The sequence below is a fragment of the Podarcis erhardii genome (genome assembly GCF_964252035.2).
Source record: "Podarcis erhardii genome assembly, chromosome: 2".
NCBI classification, from domain to species: domain Eukaryota; kingdom Metazoa; phylum Chordata; class Lepidosauria; order Squamata; family Lacertidae; genus Podarcis; species Podarcis erhardii.
The window spans coordinates 29,291,301-29,305,884 of record NC_138498.1 but is presented as its reverse complement, the minus strand read 5'-3'; the positions used below and the strand labels follow the sequence as shown (position 1 = coordinate 29,305,884).

The 14,584-nt window shown below is 46.0% G+C and overlaps 2 long non-coding RNA genes across 2 annotated transcripts; one reads left to right on the top strand and one right to left on the bottom strand.

Annotated features, from left to right (window-relative positions):
• Positions 1-3,480: 3,480 nt before the first annotated feature.
• Positions 3,481-4,084, bottom strand: LOC309335157. The gene is made up of 2 exons (XR_014153406.1): positions 3,991-4,084; positions 3,481-3,798 (listed from the first exon to the last, which is right to left on the bottom strand). It is a non-coding gene; the product is annotated as an uncharacterized lncRNA (long non-coding RNA).
• Positions 4,085-5,265: 1,181 nt separating this feature from the next.
• On the top strand, positions 5,266-9,402 carry LOC309335112. Its single transcript, XR_014153355.1, has 2 exons — positions 5,266-5,404; positions 8,282-9,402. It is a non-coding gene; the product is annotated as an uncharacterized lncRNA (long non-coding RNA).
• Positions 9,403-14,584: the final 5,182 nt, after the last annotated feature.

The following is a 14,584-nucleotide window of genomic DNA, read 5'->3' as shown; positions in this document are numbered from 1 at the left end:
AAGTCCCGTCCCCCCCAGAAACAGTTATAGGTGATTAGGTCAGAAACTAGTAAATGTTCAAATATTTCGGATGGCATTTTAATTTAAATCTAGGCTTCGGGCAGGTGGAACCATTTTTGTCGGGGTTTGGCGGTTGTTAATGTAAAAGGAAAATAATTGTATTAAATACGAAATTGCAGGAAAAGATGGAAAATCTGTCCCCTTAAATTGAACAAAAAACAACCCTATTTACATGCAAGAGGCCCGGCAGATTCTAAACACCCTAAATGTTCTAAATTTAAAGGAAATAGATCTAAGGCCGAAAACAAAATGGATGGATAAAATGAAGAAAATTTAATTTTTGTTGGTAATAACAAATATGAACAAGCAAGTGGGGATTTTTATGAACGATCACCCCCTTTTTAAGGATTCAGAATTTCAATTGCAGAAAATAGACTCGCCAGTTCCCTTTGAAAACTGCCCATGACGTTATTATTTGTTTCCAAGTTTTCATGAATAAAAACGTTAATGGTTTGTGGAACAATGGCTCTATAATACACAAATACCACAGCCAGTCTTAGCATTGTATTTCCCAGGCGTTTTTAAAGGACTTTCCTTCCCAAAGGCGTGGGAAATTTTGCTCTAGTATATTCCAGTTTGCAATGAACAAATACTCTAAATTAACTAGAGCGCTGGTGTGTTGGGGGTGGGGGGTGGTCGTTTTTGGTAATATAAAAGCTGAATTCATTAGAACTTTAAAATAATTTAAAAATTAAAAGATATTTCTATACAAGATTTTAGCGAGACACGCATTAAATATATTGTGCATCGGGAGTTTCAAAGAGCCCAACTCTGAATACCTAAAACACTTTTTCCCCTTTATTAATTAAAACACCCTCTAAAAAACAATCTCGATTTAACTGGCGAGAGGGGAAGCCAGGAAAAACACAACACTATTTTTGTAGTAGATTTCTTTGCAAGATTTCCCACCTATGCAATTCTTTCTATTTTACTTTATGGGTGCCTTAAGCTTCATTTCCCCCCTTTCTCCAGCGTTTAAAAGTATCCATATATTTAAAGAATATAATTTAGATCCAATCTTATCTGCCACATGGCTTTTTTGAGGGGGGTTATTTAAGTTTGGAATTCTTAGTCCTATTTAATTTTTAGTAGATGCTGTGGAAATCCTTGCTTCCGAGTAAACGTAGGTAGTCTCGAACTGTAAATCCTATTTAAAAGGAAAAAAATCAGTTTTTCTCTTTGATAAAATGTACTGAGCCAGAATGAAAATGGAGCTGAGCGTTCTCTTCGTTTTGTTCAAATAACCCACCGTTTGAGTCTTTCCCCACCTCAAAAGATTAAGTGGTGCTAATATTGAACATCTAGCTTTTGCCCCCGTATTGGTGCATCGAAATCGCCACTATTTCTGGAGTTTTACACTGGAATTAAAACTTGCCGTGCAAATGCTTTTTTTTATTTTAATTAGAAAAGGGGGGTTCGGAGCTAGACTCTTTGCTTCCATTCCTTTATTTATAGGTACTTGTTTTGCAAAATGTTTCCATTTGGAATATCCTGGCTAGTGTGGTTTCTTCCCCTTTTACGAATATTTATTATACTGAGCTTAACATCTTAAACTCGCGGATCCTCGGCTCTATCTTTCGTCGTCCCCTCCGCGCCCAATCCTTCCCCTCTCGAGTTAAGATATATATTTTTTTATAAATTGATTTCCCCCTCCCGCGATTTATATATTGTACAGGGCTTGTGTCGAGAAGCCCTTGTTAATATTCTTTAGCTGGGATTGGGGCGTTCAGGTTTTCAGCGCTGGGAAGGGAGGGGGGACCCTCCGGAGATTTTGCAGAGTTCATATTGCCTCTTTCTCCCTCCCTGCTTATCCCCCACCCCTTTTCCCCTCTTTTAAGACTTGGAGTTGAAAGTGGCAGGAAAAAAAAAATAATTAGATGGAAATAAAAGATTAGACTAGGAAATCGGGCAGGGCTTTAGGAGGATATAACACTAGGGACATAAGCCACACATTAATAAATCTTTCTCCCAAGATCTGACAAAAGCTGCATCCTACAGATTTCTCTCCCTCTCCTCCCCCCCCCTTTCCACCCACTTCTCCCTTTAATAACTAAAACTTTGCATCTGCTTTAGAGTTATTTTTGCCCCAGTGCCTCGAAGCTGCCAGGTACTCGGAGGTTAATTTCACTATGTGCGTTTGTAAATTTATTTGGAAAGATAAAGTGTAATCAGTGGGTGGTGGGGTTTTTTGGGGGGTGGGGATGGGATTTCTTTTCTTTTTTCCGGGAAAGAGATTTCTTTGAACCAGGAGAAAGCCCAGGCGCCAGATCGTATTCTCCTCCCCTCCCCGCACTTCCAAAATTTTAATTTTGATGGGTTCATTCTCTTTCGCCCCTTTCCCTCCCCAGTTGCTCTGATATACTCATAAGACCTCTCTGCGTTTTAAGGAATATGGGGCATTTTCGTTCGGGGTTTTTAACATATCGTGACTGTCACCTCTCGATCCAGCTAACTCGATCCATTTTCAAAGGGTCCCCTTTCTTGTCTATTGAATTTCCTTCCACGATCGGATCGTTATAGATTTCTAACCGCGTGCGTGTCTGTCGAACCCCGACTCTGCAGAGTTGCCTGGGTTCTTGCTGCCTTTGTTTTAAGATATATATGAGATATTTTTAAAGGTCCAAATTAATCACAGAACCCTAGTTGCAAAGGGCTGGAATAATTTTGTGTGTCTTTATTCTTTCCTGTGTTGTTGTTGCCGGTTTATGACCTTTTCATGCTGTTAAAAGGGACGTCTTGCCACATTTAATTTTGGTTCCAATGAGATATGGAAAAAGGGGAGCCCGGCGTTTTGAAGTAATTTGATAAGCCATCAAGTAGCAAATCCGAATGGGGAGGAGGGAGAGGAGGTGGGGGAGAAATTGGGGGGGGGGGACTTGACTGCTCCAGGTAGAGTTTTCTTTATAACCTGAATTTACAATGAAAGCATTCTCCTTTATGGATATAATATATTAGATTTCACAACTTAATTCAGCGGAATGGTCGCGTTTAAGGATCTCCGACTGATTTTATTACACTGAGCCAAATTGGATGTTTGTGCTTTTAAAAGGGAAACGGTTGTGACATGAAGATATATAATTTTTAAAGTAAGAAAAAAATATACGATGGTGGGGGCAGGGGAACAAAATTATCTAGGGGCCTGGGAAAGCCAGGAAGGACACAAACGATTCAAATGTAGTTTCTGAAGGCCAAGAGTTGGAAAGAGAGAGACGATCTGCAACAACAACAAAAACCCAGCAAGTGAAATGAAAGGGACGAGGCTCCTTCCGAGGCAGGCGTGAAACCAACCAGATCTATAGGGTCATTTCGTCGCTTCGGCTCCAGCATCCTCTGCTTCTTAAGGAGGATTTGATCACACTTGGGAAGCCTTGTGTTGTCTATTTAAAATACAGTAAAATAAAAACAGTTTGGGGACGTACATGAGGGGGTAGTTGCTTTATTTAAATTTTAAGGAAACCGCCACTTTCATTCCTTGTTTACCGGTGACTTGTAACTGGAGAGATTAATAAGAGAGAATAACCGTTGCTTCCGCGACCGCATTTGCGTTTGGTAAAAGCATCAAACGGAGCTCTCCTTTCGTTGCCGAGCATCGGGAGCTGAGCATCGGGCCAGGGGTAGTAGGGGAAACTTCCACGGCGGAGAAATTTGGAAAGACAGAACTAGGGCGCAAATTTATGATGGGGCAAGGAAGGCGCGGGGGTGGGTGGGATTTTTCTCGGTGGATCTTCTATTCGAGCCCTTGGGGAGGAAGACAAAAGCAGAGGGAACCTTTTTAAAAAAAAAAAAAAGGGCGGACGGGAGAGGGAGTCGTTTAAAGATTCTAATCTTAATTTAAGGGCCCTTTCCTCTTGCAACGCAAGCCCCAAATCGCACATTTTAAGAAGCCTAATACAGAAATGGGTGTCCAATTTTATATGCATACACACGCACTTTTTACGCTCCACGGACTCTCTTGTAAAACCGTTCAATTCGCCATCCGCCTCCGACCCGATTCTTTAATATTGACAGTAATTGTGCGTCTATATAAATGCACGTCTATAAATGCGAGTTGCACAATTTGTGTTATCACAGACCTGTCCTCGTCCCTATGCACACAAAGAACCCGGGTGGGGGGGGCAATTTCCCCCCCTTAGCGGCTCTTTTTTCCAGAGCTTCCTTTGTAAGCAAAGGGCTGGACTCGGAGGAGGTAGATACTGTACGATGGAGTCGCCTCTCCGGCTCTCGGTTGAACCAATTCGCAGCAGATCCAAGGACCGATGTGGTGGTGGCGGCGGCGGCGGCTTTGGTGTAGGCGGAGGAGCCGACCCGCAACGCAGAGACCTTGCGGCAGCGAGGATAGAGGAAGCAGGGCGTCCTGTTGGGAGCCGGCGAGGCGGGGAGAGAGAGCTTGGCCGGCGTTTTCTGGATCCGGCACATTTCCAGCTTCGGTGGGCTGCCAGAAGCTTCCGGCGAGCCGGGCAGAGCGCGCGGGTTGCGCAGGCCACCTTGCGCCGTCGGCTCCGCGCTGCTTGCCTGCCTGCCTGCCTGCCTGCCTCTCCCCGGTGCCGTCGGGAGGACGCGGGTTTCTCTCTCGGTTCCTTCTTCGGAGCGCCAAGGATCTCCGGCTTCTTGCGCTGCCAGAAAGCGGCCGAGAGCCGAGCGCCGCCGCCGGAATGGGCGAGGGCGCGCCGGCTCTTAGACCTGCCTCTGCATCTCGAAGGCCTGGGCCTGCTTAGCGCGTCCCCGCGGGCAACAAACCCGCGCAAAGCGGAGCCAGGACCCCGTTCTTGGCTGCCAGCAGGATCCAGGATCGCGCCCCCACGCTTAAAGAAGTGCTGGGGAGAAGAGACCCCAAATTTAGCCAACGACGAGGAGTCGAAGTCTCCTTTAAAACACACACTTTAAAAGCGCGCGGGCGGAGCGGGCTCCACGCTGAATCCGCGCGGCTTCCACGATACGTGTCGGTGCATTTGCGCCGCGCATTATGCAGAGACCTTTCCCTACAGGCAGGGTGGGATTCCCCCCCCCCCCCGGTGTTTCCAAGTCCCTTTAATTTCAGTGGGAGAGTGAAGTTTGGGAGCAGGAGAGCGCTCTGCGCCGAAGCTGCGATCCTGGCTGTTAGGGGAGTGAGATCCCACAGTTTGCAAACTGCAGACCCAACCAACCAACTCCGCATTGTATTGCATTGAGGGCTGGGGTCGCCACCGGGCGCTGCCTCGTGTGTTTATCGGTTTGCCCCAAGCGGGCTGTGTGGACGCACCCCCTGTTCTTTCTTAGATGCCCACGACGAGAGCGAATTCAGTATCTGGCAAAGAATGACGCCGACGGAGATCAGAGGCAACTTGATGCAATCTTACCTAATCAGGTATTTTACAATGGATCTAGGGAAACAGCGCTGGGGCCTTGTCTCTCTCCTCCCCCCACCCCCATATCTCAAGCATATATTGATACCTACTGGGCAACAGCTAAGTCGCATTGCTTACATAAAGGCGGTGCTACCTGCCTAGAAGGCTAATATTTTAACGCCAGCTCCTTCGGAGCTTCCAGGAGCTTGCACGGCGAGTTTCTTCTGTTCAAAGAAATCTCTTCTCTGTAGAGCAAGGGGAGAGGGAGAGACACCCCCCCCAATGCACCCTGCCTAACGCATCACAGACTCGTAGATTACACACTACCTTTCAAAATATTTTTTGAACACCAAAAAAAGCGCCTGAATCTCTCACTATCTCATCCCACCTTTTAATGATTCCCTCGCTAAGGATCTGTAGAGAGCCTGGCATGTGCGCATAGGTGGAAGGTTTGTATTTTTTTTTCCCCCAGTTTGAATTTATAGTTGCTTTAAATCAAAATATGTGATGCACAGATTCGGTGGGATCTGTGGGAGAGCGCAGGGAGAGAGGAGGGCGGGGACGCCTGGATTTCCGCGGGGGCGGTGTTTCCTAGTGCCTTTTGTGCTGAGCCCGAAGGTGCTGCGTGGGTCCCGTCTCTCTCCGGACTCCTGGATCTCTGGATTTTGCCTCCCTTTGTAGCTGCGATGAGGCCCAAAGGCAGGAGGAGCGCGCCTTTCCCTTGTTCCAATCTGCTGGGTGGGCTCCCTGTTCTGCGGGAGACCTGAACGTGAGCCAAGGCACCCTAGACAGGGGAGCTCCATCCACGCAGACCCGTCTCCCTCCTTTGCCATGCTCCCAAACTCCCGTCTTCTGGATTCTGCGCCCATCTACCTGCTGGCGTCAGCTCCTTCCACCAGGCTCTGCGTCTCCTACTCCAGCGCGCATCTCCACCTCTACAAAGTTCCCCTTTTCTCCCGGGCCTCAGCATCTCAACCTTCCCCCCGCAGCGATGGCTGGTCGCTGCTGTGTCTCCCTCATCCTTTGCCTCAGTGCAGATTTGGCTTCCTGGGGCGACTTGGGGGCGCGGCACGAAGGCCTGAGAGCTGGGCCAGGAGGTGTCCATTCTGGTGCGCCCGAGCACGAAAAGGCAGGAGCAGCGGAAGGGGCCAACCTCCGTTCTCGATCTTCAGCATCTTTGGCTTCGGCTTCGCCCCCGACCCCACAAAAGCCGGCTGGAGGGACCAGATCCTGAGCTGAGAAGGCCCACTCCAAACACACAAAGGAAAGGGGGAGAACCACCCTCATTCTCCTCCTGCAGGAGTCCCCTCAAGCCCCCCCCCCCACTCCTGCATGGCCCTCGTGATAGCTCTACTACGGAAGTGTGAGTTTAAAAAAATTGTTCTTGACAGCGTCAGGCTGCCTTGTGCCCAAGTCTCTGAAACCTTGCTCCTTGTCTCTCCTTCCTTGCTTTGTTGAGGGAAAGATGCAAGGGAGAAACAATCTCTTGTCTCAGTAAAATCAGAGCTGTCCATTCTTTCCATAGGAAAGCCTCCGTTGCCTTTACCTCCTCTCCCTCCCCCAAATTCAGGAAGCCAAGATGATATGCCTAGTAGTCTACAGGATAGATATACATAAACTAATAATGCACAATGTTTAAGAGGTTCCACTGGCTTTGGGGAGAGCCTTGTTCGGTAATCTTTGAAGATGCAATTTACAAATGTACCCTGAATGAGCACAAGGATTCTCATCTTGATATCTCAATCTCCCAGGCATATATTACATTACAATGTCGTTTGCATTTCTCCTTTGAAAATGGGTGTGGGGGTGACCAGGTGTTCCAACTTCAAAGAGGGAATTGGATCATCCGTGTAAGTACACAAACACACCCACCCACACACCCCACGTTGCACTGGATCTCCACTGTGCTCTGTCTCTTTTCTAGCCTCTTCTATTCCTCCCAACTAAATGGTGATAGTCTATTGGGTTGTGTACTGCTGCTGTTTGAACATGAAACGCAGAACTGTGACCTGAATATGTGTACAGTACCAAATTGCCTTATGGAACAGATAGCACATGATGATAGACGAAGTTATGTATGGGGGTGCTTGCCTAATTGCCTTCTATTTAATTGAATCATTTGTGGGCATCCATATAGGAGCAGACTTCAAAGCATACAAAGTTGTCTTGTAGCCAAAACCCGTGGAAACAGTGGGATGTATGTAGTGGTATTGCTCATTGGTGGTAAGGCTTCTGGTAGCAAAACAGGGACAGAAGCCATGGGCGTAGCCCCACAAATCAAGTAAATCAATAAAAATACTTAACTAACTGAGGTTCTGCACCACCTAACATAAAGCCTGCACCCCTGGCATAAATCCTGGCTGTGCCCATGTCAGAAGCATGGTTTTTTTTTTGCCATGGCAGTCCCCATGACCCCCTAAATTTGCTCAAGGGGGCCCCACCCTCTGGAGTAGATTTAGGGTTATGTAATCCGCAAGAGTGGCGCTGTGGTCTAACTCTAAACCACTGAGCCTAGGGCTTGCCGATCAGAAGGTCGGCGGTTCGAATCCCTGCAATGGGGTGAATTCCCTTTGCTCCGTCCCTGCTCCTGCCAACCTAGCAGTTCAAAAGCATGTCAAAGTGCAAGTAGATAAATAGGTACTGCTCTGGCGGGAAGATAAACAGTGTTTCTGTGTGCTGCTCTGGTTCGCCAGAAGCGGCTTAGTCATGCTGGCCACATGACCTGGAAGCTGTCTGCGGACAAACGCCGGCTCCCTCGGCCTATAGAGCTAGATGAGCACTGCAACCCCAGAGTTATCCGCGACTGGACCTAATGGTCAGGGGTCCCTTTACCTTTACTAATCTGCAAGGGGGAGAGGCAATAACTGCCAACATTTTCTTCCCTCCCTTTGCTGCAGGTGGGAGCTTTACTGTCACACTGAGCAACACTTCTGAATGCAGCCCCACAACGCTTCTACATGGCAGCTCTGGAGAAAGCATTTTAAGCATGGCAGCTATGCAAGACCGGCTTCATAGCATATTGAGAGGTGCATTGGGTTCAAATCCTGGCTCATTTATTGACTCGCTTAGTCAATAAATGTGCTGACCCACATTGCAGGGTCCTTGTGAGGATGAACACGCCCTTGACACATTAAGGAGCGGATCTACACCACAGTCAGAAAAAAAATGCATATCGAACTGGATCTTGAGTACAGGCTAGTGAAGTCAATGGGACTGGCTTCTAAATAAATTTGTGTCGAGGGCAGAATTGTAAAAGAAAGAAAGAAAGAAATGATGCCCTCAGCAAGCCACAGCGCGATCACAGCAAACAAGGGGAACAGACAAATATTATACACTTACCCTGCAATTTTAAATCTTAAGCACATTGCACTTAAATAGCATTTATATGTTTATAATATAAACCTCACAGCAAAAGGCTTTTTGGCAGGATGCAGACAATTGTTTTTGAGAGAGCTGAAAGTGGTTTGAGGAAGGATTTCCCATACTGTACATCCACACATGTGTGTGAACAGACTGTCTCCCCACCCCCACCCAAGCAGTCACCTCTGGTCAAGCAGGTTTGGCAGGTTTTTGGCCCAGGATAAAAACCTGACAAACCTTTTCCTTACAGGCAAAAGTGGGATAGCTGCACACCTCACAAGCAACAACGATCCCTCCTGCAACACTTTGGAAAATGCTTGTCTCCAGTCTTAGTATGTAGTGCATTATGAAGTTCAACTTTATATACCGGGTATATGCTGGCACTAGCAAAAAAATACCCCCAATGGATTTCTATGGGACTACCCCAAAGGATGTATTTTTAATGACTGCAGTTTTAGGCTTCTGTTCTGAGTCTCTGAAACCAGTGAGCAAAACGGTGAGCATATCCTGAATGTCCCTCATCCCCCCCCCGGCTCCATCTTTATTGCACAAGCCTAAAAGGCAACCCTTGAATCTAGATGGTTTCTTCCAGCAGATTGATACCTACCTTCCATGTATTCTTTTCAGTGCCTGCTGAAGACATTATTATTTAGATAGACCTACCCATATGTTTAGAAAGTTGGTACGAGCTTTAATTTGCTTTGGCCTATTCTGTTGCTGTTTCAACTTTTGTATGTTTTAGATTATGGTTGCAATTTTTTAAAAAAGTGATAATCTTATTTTATCTTTTTGTAAACAGCTTTGCAGGTTTTTTTTCTATAATCAAGCAAGCTGGATATAAATTTTATTAAGTAAATAAATAAATAACTCAATAACTGATTTCTTTGTTTTGTTTTGTTGGGCGGGTGGGCCGTCTGGAATAAAAGTAATCCAAAACACACTAGCAAGAATTTGAACTGGAGCGAGATGTACAACTCTGGGCAAGGCAGAAATTACATTTTTGTTTTTCATGCAAAAAAAGTTCCCTTTCCTTTGCAAAGTTAACATGGGAATTGTATTCTCACGTGGTTAATATTGGAAATGGCTCCCAGGCCCGATCCTAAGCCTTGTTGACTCCTGAGCTGGAAAATTTATGCACCTGTGACCACCAGGCACTTGCAGCCCTCTGAGGTCTTCAGCGAGGTCCACGAAGTGTTCACTGCCCACCGCATTTCTACTGCCTCCCTGCAGAGTTTGTGCTTACCTAAGCCATCCTTCCTATGACACTTGGACTCCTGCCAGGCTGCCAAACAGCTGCTTGGTGACCTCGGAGGGGAACCATTCTGATGGGCAGGATGCAGCCTGGGGAGCAACCTTCCTGCATTCTGCCATCCCCCATGCAGTTTGAGCAGGCCAAGAATTGCATAATTGTGATGGGAGGAGCGTCGCTCAGGGAGGGGAGAGTTAACAGCCTTGGCACTGTGGGTTCCTTTTGGAGGAAGGGTGGAACATAAATTAAGCAAATAAATAAATAGATGATGTCTCTTCTCAATAAGTCTGTGTGTGTGTGTGAATGGCCTCATCCACCATTGGCACATCACTGGCTCCAGCCACATCTCTTTCAGTTGCACCCACTGGCAGGCAGCCTCCGGGTATCCATGCACTGTTGCAGGTGTTTCATGCGCCTTGTGGCTGCGTGGGGGGAGGGTGTGAGTGCAGAAAAGGTTGTCCACACCTGATATAATGCCACCCGTTTCCACTGCCTAAGGTGGCTCTCTCACTCTTCTTAATAAGTGTGATGGTCCTACTGGCTCATTTTCATTTTAAGGTTCGGGTACTGAACCCTTTTGCGATGCTGATGCTGATAAGCGTCAAAGCTGAACAGCCTCCGTTTTCGTGGTCCATGCTCTGTGGAAATGGAGAATCTGCCTGGTTTGGGGTCTTGTTTCAGCAGATGAGCATCTGCAAGTGAATGGACCTGAAGACACTTGTAGGTCCCTCTTCTCTGAGAACACATGCCTGTTTTTCTGCTAACCAGGTGGCCTCCTGCAAATGGCAAAGATGCATTTAATTTGTCCTGCGTTTCTTCTTTCTGCTTTGTTGGGGAAAGTCTTGGAAGCGCTCACCTGTCCCTAGCCTTGCTTTTTTGGATGCCTTCAGGAACTGTCACAGCTCACACACAGCAGCAGCTTTCCAGCCTACACAAATAATTTATTGAGTTTACCGGACAAATGAGATCACCGGACAAATGCAAACAATTAAATCAAAATGACTTGGGAGGGAGGACAACTTAAAGCCACAGCCCTTTGCTTTACCCATTGGATGACATGTTTCTGGCACAGTGCTAACAGGGGAGAGTCCTTGAGAGAAAGGCAATTCGGAACATGGGACTGCCCTGCTAGAAAAACCTCTGGACATTTCAGCAAAGGAATTATTGCCAGGCCACACAGTGCAGGGGTTCCTTGGTACCCCCTCATGCTACAGAAGTTTGTGAATAGTTGGGAATTCACCCTTCACTCCCCCCACCACTGACAAGTTATAATTTTTGTCCAGCCATCGCCCTCTCCCATACACAAACAATTTAGAACCTCAATAGAAAAAGTCCCAATGGCTGGCTGGTCACTTCTGTGGTTGTGAAAACATAACAGGAAACTAAATGATCAACAGTTTGCTACACCTTAATGAAATCTCAAGATCTGCTAGCTGAAGTGTTCAGCCTCATGTGACCCAATGGCAGGACCGGCCTTATGTGCAAGCCTGGCTCAAGAAAGTTTGTTGTCTGAGGCAAGGGACAAGATGCAGTCCTCGACCTCATCCCAAGTACGGACAACCAACTGGACTAGTAGCTGAATCTTTCAAAACTGGCAACAGGATAGTATCCTCTACCATGCGTGAGCAGACAAGCTATGGGGCTTCAAGTGGTGCACAGAGTTCTGTCCTCTCAACAGAACTGTTACTCCTCCAAGGGGCTCAGGAGGAATAACTAGGGAGATACCACTGCTCTCCCTGGTGTCTGAAGCCATTTTCCCACTCTACCTAATGGTAGGGCCGGGCCAGTCTATGTCTGGTTTTGGAGTGTGGGGTTTCCTTGACCATTACTTGCATTTGTATGAAGCCACAGTTACTCATGGGATTCATCCCCACAGACTTTAATGGGACTTCATGGGGGATGAGCTTTCTGTAAAGGGATAGGATTAGTGCTTTGGGGGCACAATCATTCTTGGCATGTTTTTGTCAGGAACCCGTCCTACACTCAAGTAGGACCCTGGTAGAGACACATGCCCGACTGGCATGTTCTCTTCCTCCTGGTCGTTCGTTCGGGAGCTTCAAAAGCTTTCTTCAGCCCGAACATCACAGCGACCGATGCCAACAGACATCGGCACACTTAGGGATCCGCAGAGTCTTCACAGCTTGTGTAACAGACCTCAACAACTCAGCATTTTGGCTAATCTACTTTATTTACATATAAACACACATGGAGCTCAGGAATTCTAACAGTTTTCTGGTTCATTCTGTGGAGCCTCAGCAAGAGAAACTCACCCGTGAATTGAGCCCTATGAAGGAGCAGCCTTTCCAGAAGCAGCGGTGGGCCACTGGTTTGTGGAAATGCACGCAACATGGTCACACTCAAAGTCTGATCACACACAATCCGAAACACAAGAGTGCGGGTATGATTTCTACACACATGGTCCAACATGGAAGGCCATCCCTGTTGGTTAACATTACTCACACTGTAGAAGCTTTCCATCTAAATATTACATAAAACAGCTGACGGATGTAGACAACTGATGGACAGATAAGTAGGGGAAGAGGAATGAAAGAACTGGATCAGCATTATTTCAACTTTGCTTTAGTAGTGAGCCTTCCTTGGGAAGTTAAAAAGGGTTTGGTTGTCTCTAAGAACATGTCTATCCAGCAGCTGCCTGTATAACCACTAGCTAGGTGCTGCAGTGTAACACCAGGTGTGGGACATCTACCTGGAAAAGCCTCTCTTTCACCAAACCCAGGTTGACAGCAGGAGGTTGGACATGCAGACTGCACATCCAGCTCTGGTCCCAGATTTATCCTTTCTTGGTATATGGACAGGTGAGAGGCCAGCATGGAACCAATGAGAACAAGAGGTCAGTTGCTGTTGTGATTGCCACTCAGAGAAGGGGTGTGATTTAGATTTCCTGCCCAAACAGCTTGAGTCAGATCTTCAGTGGTACCGGTGGACAGACTTATTTGTTTGCTTATTTACATCCGTTATATACTGCCCATCAACTTTGTGTACAAAAATGAGATGAAATTCTTAAGTCAGGTTAATCAGTGTTTTAACACTGATTAACGTTCAGAGTGTTTTAAAAATAACATGTTTAAAAGCTGGGGGTTGTTGTTTTTTAAAAAATGGTTTCATTTGGGCATCAGGAAGATTGGTGACAGGCAAACTTCTTTCAAGAAGGAGTTCCTTAAATTACAGAATCACTAACTCATAGAGCTGGAAGGGACCACAATGGTCATCTAGTCCAACCCCCTGCAATGCAGGAATCTTTTTGCCCAACATGAGGCTCAAACACATGACCTGGAAGACCCTAAGTCTATAACAGAGTCTATAACATGTAACAGATGGTCCCTGCCAACTCTACAATTGTATGATTATTTGAAAACTGAAACAATCACATATTCCTCCACTGTCTAGCCCTGCCTTCAATTTAATTCCCTTCCTTTCCTTTCCTCTGTTGTTTCCTATGGGTTGAATTCCAAATTGTAAGCTCTGTGGGGCAGGTACCCATCCATATACTCTGATGTATTAGTAGAAATGATGATGATGATGATAGTGACACTTGGAGAAGAGTCTCCAGAGATGATATCAATGCAAATAAGATTTATTTTTATTTTTGTATGGTGTACAGAACCAGTATATGCACTGGTGCTACCAATGCACTACTTGGGAAAGGTAGTCTATTTACAAACATGTTTGTTTGCTTTATGTAGGCAAGAAAAAAATTAAAAATCCTTCCTTCCTTGCCGCTACCCACTTGGGTAAGGTTGCCAGTTTTATTGGGGGGGGGAGGGGTAGATTGGTGGTGTTTTTTTTAACTGGACCTAATCTCATGCTTTTTGGCATGCAGGTATTAAGCATGCAAAATTTGCCTCATCTCTTTATCCCCATGCCAGGAAAAGCCTGAGCTGTTTAATTTGGGCTTACACATGAGCAGAGCCAATTTTGTGTGTGTGAAAAAACTTGCTTTAAACAAAAAGATTAGCAGATGTGACTGGCTGATAGTTGCCCTGGCTATTACAGGGCACAAGCTTGTGATCTCACCTTGTCTGAAGGTTCCTTGTCACTCAAGACTGTTCCATCACAACAGTTGTCTCAGGTTAAAAAGTGGAAGCAACAGGGGAGAGTGCAGTTTTGTGGTGCCAGACGAAACAACCATCTATAGTATTACCTTTGGGAAGATTTGTTTGCAGGTACGGTGGAAGTCATGCCTGAGTGGACTGGATAAAATGACCCAATGCACGAAAGACACAAAATCGCTTCAGATGGTGCTTTTAAGAAAGACCGACTTTATCCATTTGAAATTTAAAAAAAGAAAAAAAAGTTTAAGGGTATCACTGAAGTTTTTCATCAGGCACAGTCAGTGATAATTCTTAAAATTTATATGGTGCTTCAGAGTATTTCAAACACTTCATTATCTCAGGAACTCTTCCAAACAACTGTGCAAAGCAGGTCAGAATTAAAGTCTCCATGTTGCAGCTTCACTAGAGGAGTTTGCTGAACACTACCTAAAAACAACACATTTTATTATTGGGTCACACCTAATCAGTTAATAGCTGTGGTGAGATTTTATGAAAGGAATTCTAAGCTCCCATGTGAA